Raw genomic sequence first — 7,314 nt, 5'->3', positions numbered from 1 at the left:
AGAAATATAAATCAATACAATCTGAATATCATATAAACTTGAAATAATATTATATAGGTCATAGATTATTATAACTTTAATTCCTGTACGACGTACGCCTGTGTCGAAGAAATAAGTTCAGTGTATTTACCCTGTCTTAAATTCTATTCAATATAAAAAACTTATACTTCATAAACACAATAATTATTCATTGGTATGATTTTGACCAAATGTAAAGTACTGCAGGTATAACACTATCAACAGTTACCAACAATAACGTTCTCTTAAAATAATACAGACAATTGTTTCTTGGATCATGTTTATGAGAAAGGGATATCCATTTTACCTATTACTCCAGATCCTTCTCGAACATCACAAAAAAATAAATAATAATGTTGGTATCAATAATATGGTTAATTAAAAAAGATAGACATACCAAAAAACATACTAAGGCCACACAAAAAGTACAATATGAAAGTGTTTTTCCCGAAACATAATAAATTTAAAATTACAACCGGAATGTTTCGTATGATCTACTGACATTTTTCTACTGAATTTAAATATTTTTTCAGAATTAAGATCGGACCCTATTGATTAACTTTAATTTTGTCAAATCAATAAGTAAGTTTTCGTAAAATTCGTATAGTGAATTTATATTGTTATGGAATTATTGACATTTGCATGCGCGTACGAGAGTGGCAACCTATGATAATCCCAGCTGGAACCCGCTTGCATTTCACTTACACTAATAATCATTTACACCTAACACACAGAACTCGGGCGGCTAAGACGTGGTTATGAATTGCTAAAATGTCGACCCTTAAATAAAAACCGTAGCGAGGCCGCTTAATGATTTTATTAATTTTTCATCACAGCTACTTAAAATAATATTTATAAATACATTTAATATGATATAATCGTCATATATATTTATTATATATTATTTATATTCATCATATTATATTATGTGTTAAACAGTGATTAGTAAATAATATATAGAGCCTATCCCTCATTGGGATTTGCTAAATATGTCAATTTTATATAATAATCGTTGATCATGAGATTTAAAAATAATATCATACAAATTAATTTAAAAAAAAAATCGATTAGTTGCAGAACTATAATTTTTAATATAATCGGTTAAAATACCATCGCGATACATGTACACGAAGTGTCAATTAATTGGTTAATATAAAGGGTCAATAAATAGTCTACATAAATTATATTTAAGTAATTAGTAATTACATATTTCGTAGTATTTATCGTTGATTTGTTCTTAAGATAATTTTTTTTTCTAATTAATCGACGAGGAAATATAAATTAATTCAAAAGGTCATGGATTATTATAACTTTAATTCAATTAATGCATTTCGTACATATTTGATTATAATTATCTAAAACGTAATTGTTGCTTAAATTGGAATATCACTGTAGATAATTAAAGGGCAAATATTTTAAGGTTTCATTATAGTTTTATTTAATGGTTACCATAATTCATTAGGTATTATAATAACCACATAACATTTTTACATGTATGCATTTTAAAACAAATTAAATTATCAATTTCTATGAATTTAATAGATAATTCATAAATATGCTGACACCTATGATACGCAACTAGGATTCTGGACTTAAAGTTACATAAAAACATAAACTTACATATTTGCTATAGTAATCAAAGGTCCATTCACGCATTTCTTTTTTTTTTTTAATTTTAATGATAGCCCTCCCGTTTAATGTTTTCTTTTCTTAAAAATAAATAACTAAAAGTGAATCTTTGTAGATTAAAAGAAAGAGTACAATAGGTAAGTTATTTGAATTATATAAATAAATAACTGGAATAATAGAGTTTGAACAACTCTCAAAGTGACAGACAAACCACCAACATCAGATGACTGATATTACAATATTTAAAAAAAAAGTAATATGGCGAACATATTCCTGTCTTATATCAATTTTATTCAGAGAAGCTATTGACCCTGAACACTTTGTACATATAGAGTTTATCCAACTTCTCATTTATAACTATAGATTTTAAATAATAAGTAGGTATTTTGGAATATTATTTTTGTATGTGTAGTGTATAACTTACATTTTATATCAAAATAATCTTGGTGTGAATAGACCAATAAATGGACATTAATTCAATACTTATTTATCAAAGGCAATCAACACATCAGTTATCAAAAATTTTATCAGAACAAATATCTGTAGTGCAAATTTTTGCAAGATTTGAGTAAGGTCATAACTAAGAAAAAATATTAACACTTAACATGTCAACAACTTAAGGTAATAAAATAAAAATAAAATGAACATTAAACATATTATATTATGTAATTAAATATAATTATCTTGAACCCCAAGTATAAATTTTATCGAAATGTTAGTTACACTTATTACTGTAAATATATTTTACATTCAAATAGCCACTATGATATATTTATTGTATGACTCATCATTTTATGGCCATGATTAATATGATCTTATTTATTTCATCAAATTAGTATAAATTTGTAATGATATTGTCACAGAACAGTAATAACTACAAATATTACACACTGATAATTTAAAAAAAATTTAATTTTCATGTAATCAGAAAAATTATTTCGATAATGTTTAACTAATACATGCACAAATGTGTAATTGTTATCTTCAAATAATAGTCAATCTCCAATCACGTCATGATTATTGACATTTAAATAAGTTTTATATAAACCTCAATATGACCATACGATTGATCTTATAGTGTTTTAGCCGACAGCTGAAATGTTTGTTTGAAACAATCATAGTGTGTTAAGTGTTATTCAGTTTTTTTTTCGAGGAAAGCAGCGTCCCGACGTTTTTTAGGTTTATCATCTAAATATTTAGATTAAATATACTACTCACTATAGGATTATATTTATAATTATTATTATTGTATGATGTTTTAGCAGAATTGGACTTTGGAATATCGACCAGCAGCTTACGTTCCAGTTTGTATTGCAGTCAACACGTTTCAATCTGTAAGTTTACACTCTGTTAATATGTTTTAATAAGTTATTAAAATACAATGTACTTCAAAAATATTTCTATTATGCGATATCTATTTATACACTATTGTCAATTAATTTTTATTCCGATTAAAACTGTAAATTATATTGTTCGTATTCGTTTCTCGGTCCCCTTCAAATCATAAATAATGTCAATTTTTTTTTTTTGTATATAATATCTTAATTATTCAATATTACAAATTGAAAATGAAATAGTATTCGTATTAGTATAAAATTATACTACCCAAAAAAACAGCCGAGAATATTTACACTTTTGGTTCGTTATTACAAACTCCTTGAGAATCACAAGTCGCAAGCAGTCATAACCAAGTATTATAATGTCTTAGGCGTAATTATACTAACTATAAGAAATTAACTATTGAAAAATAAACCAAACATATTCATTGTCTATTTGTACAACAGAATCACTTACAATCTCTTTTTTCTGATTAATTATAACTTACTCGTAAACAATATACGTAATTTGAAAACAAATATTGTAACGATTTTATTATTTTGTTTTAGATAATCAGAATGTCATCAAGACCCAATAACGATCAACCATCATCTTCGCAAAATCAGGATCATCAAAATCATATGAGCAAGCGTCAATCCAGCACGGCATCAAGACCCAATAAAAATCAAGCATCTTCCTCACGAGATAAAAATAATAAAAAAAATACTAGCAAACAACAGGTAAAATTTGTTACTGTTGCACAACATAAAGTGCAACATGCAAAACCGACTGCGCTGGTGTCACCTCAAAAGCGCAGTGACATAAAACCAATGTTTCCTAAACCGTCTAGTCGTCAAGACTAGTATTTAAGACTTCCATCACCATGTTGTAAATATTTTTTATTTTATTATACTGAGATAAGTTCTTTATATGACAATATGTAAAATGCTGGCTGATATTATATATATATATATAAAAAAATATAAATATATTATTATTTAAATTTAAATGATTTTTCTTTAATATAAAATAATAAATACCCGATATTTTAAAACCTCATAAAACTAAGAAAAAATACCTTAAAGTTAATTTTACCTTGCAGGTAAAAAAAATACTTATTTTAGTTTTATTTATAACCAGCCTGTCTTCAAGACCCAATCATCAATCGTTTTCTTCAAAAATATTTAAATATATTATTATTTAAATTTAGTTGATTTGTTTTAGTATAAAATAATAAATACCTGATATTTTAAAACTTCATAAAATTTATGTATTTTATAGTTAAATATGAGATATATTAGAAGTATATAGTTGACGTATTATGGATAATTCAGTAGTGTATGAATAGGTTACTCCTGATAGCAAAACTTTAAGGAATGTTTTGTTTGGTAGTACATTTTTATATTTTAATTAGAAATAAATAATATTTTAGAATTCTGTAGATGGTATATATGTCTAAGTATTATAAATATTTAAAAAACTTTGTGAATTTAACTGTGAATATACGTCGATAAAACGTATGAAATTGGTAGTACAAATTATTCGTAAAATTATTCGTATTGTTGTATCATTATCTTCGTGTCGTTTGGTATATTTGTTACAGTATACGTCAAATGCGTACAATTTTAAGAACAGATATATATAAATGTATAATAGTCGTGATCATACTTATAACTATGGTATATTATAATGGGTAAATGTATCAAACTGATGCTTCCCAAACCGCCTGGTCGTAGACTAGCATTTAAGTCTTTGATCAAAATATATTTTGATATTGTTGTTCCTAAGATATTCTGTTATTGTATGTTACCTAATATTTAAAAATACGTGTATCTTGTTACCTACTAAAATTAATAATAAATTATTATCTTAGAAATGAAAAAAAGAAAATGCTGTTTCGATTTACTTATTAGAGTATGATTAATTAAAATAATAATTATAATAGTATTATTAATTTTTAATCAAAATTCAAATAAGTTTTTGAAATACTTAATAATAAATGTTAACGAATGTATGTCTATCTTATAATAATAAAAAAATATAATAAAAGCTTAATATATTCGCCCTTTAAATATCTACAGTGATATTTCAATTTGAGCTACTATTAGGATTCTAGATAATTATACTTAAATAAGTACAAATGCATTAATCGAATTAATGTTATAATAATCCATGACCTTTATAATATTATACTGAGATTGAATTAATTTATATTTCCTAGTCGATAATTTAGAAAAAAAAATTATCGTAACATCAAATAAACGAAAAAATACTACAAAATATATAAATAATAATTACATAAATATAATTTGTGTAGACAATTTAATCGCCCTCAATATTAAACAATTAATTGACACTTAATGTACATGTATCGCAATGGTATTTTAACCGATTATAACAAAAATTATAGTTCTCGAACTAATTGTTTTTTTTTTTTTAATTAGTTTGTATGATATCATATTTAAATCTCATGATCAATGATTATTATTTAAAATTGACATATTTAGAGAGTCCCAATGTGGGATAGGCTCTATATATTAGTTACTTATAACTGTTTAACACATAATATAATATGATTACTAAAAATAATATATAATAAATATATATGACGATTATATCATATTAAATGTATTTATAAATATTATTTTAATTCGCTGTGATGAAAAATGAATAAAATCATTAAGTGGCCTCGATACGGTTTTTATTTAAGGGACAACATTTAAGCAATTCATAATCGCGACTTAGCCGCCCGAGCTCTATGTGGTATTTGTAAATAATTATTAATGTTAGTGAAATTTAAGCGTGTTCCGGTTGGGATCATCGACGGTTGCACTCTCGTACGCGCATGCACATGTCAATAAATTTAAAATTCACTTTACGAATTCTAGGACAACTTACTTATTGATTTGACAAAATTAAATTAGTTAACAGGGTCTGTTCTTAATTCTCAATAAATATTTAAATTCAGCAGAATAATGTCTGTAAATCGTACGAAACATTCCGCTTTTAATTTTAATTTTTAATGTAATATTATAATTTGAAAAATTTCTTATTACAAGTTTTTGTTACCACTTCATTAGAATATAAGATTTACAATGTATTCCTTAAGATCTATAGACAATTTTTTGCTGAGTTCAGAATTTTTTTCAGAATCAAAATCGGACATCTTAAACAAACTTTAATTTTGTCAAGACTATAATTATTATGCAAGATTTATTGTATACTATTATTATGATTTTTTTAGGTATTAGAATAATATTGCAAGCTCCAATACTATAAATTATTAATAATATTCATATACAACCAGTAATTTGAAATATATTTATTAAATAGGAATATATTTTCTACATTATACCTTTATTCATTAAAAAGGAACTTTTTCTTTATCATGCCTATAGCCGTATATGTATAGGTACTAAGCCATACAAATTGACTTAGTACTTTATGTAGTAGAAAAGTGAAGTGTGTAGTATAAAATTGAAAAGTGTGTTTTTCAAATCAGTGGCGTAATTTGGAATTGGTTCTTGGGTGGGATTGGGATATAAGTTTATACTATCATTCTAGTGTGGCTATGCCCCGCCCCCATACCACCTTTGACCATTAAATTTCATTATATAATATTAAGATATTCTTATAAATTAAATGAGGTACATGATATAATAATGGTTTTCAAAGACAATAAATAAAACAGTTATATTGAATTTATATTTGTTGTACGCATATTACGTGTACGTTAGTTACGGCCTAACTTCGTGGTTATCATGATTCCTATAGACAGTTATTTAAATAAACATTAATATTTCGCTAATCTAATTGTGGTAGACTTTCAATGTTCATCATAATGTATGCTATAAATGATCATATTTTTTTTCTTTATTTATTTAGATTCATTTACAAAATATTTTCCAGACTATGAGAACTTTAAAAAATATTATTATTTCCTGAAATATTACTGTACCACTTAAAAATAAGTATGTTACATGACATTTATATGTATACGTACGGACTCAGTTGCTGATCAATGCATGATTAACAAAAAATAATAATCCCTATAACTTTTAAATACATATTCAGTTTAAATAATTTATCATTGATTTTTGAAATTAACTACATAAATTTTATCATAAAAACATTTTGTATTAAGGTATAAATTATAAGCTCAAAAATCTAATTTTAATGTAATTGAAAAAATTATTTCGATGATGATTAACTAATAATGTACCAATGTGTATTGTTATCTACAAATACTAGTCATTCTCCAATCACATTGTGATTGTTGACATTTAAACAAGTTTTATATAAACCTCGATATGACCATACGATTGATCTTATAGTGTGTTAGCCGACTGC

The sequence above is a fragment of the Rhopalosiphum maidis genome, chromosome 3 (assembly GCF_003676215.2).
Source record: "Rhopalosiphum maidis isolate BTI-1 chromosome 3, ASM367621v3, whole genome shotgun sequence".
Taxonomy (NCBI): domain Eukaryota; kingdom Metazoa; phylum Arthropoda; class Insecta; order Hemiptera; family Aphididae; genus Rhopalosiphum; species Rhopalosiphum maidis.
Note: the sequence above shows the minus strand (reverse complement) of the source record.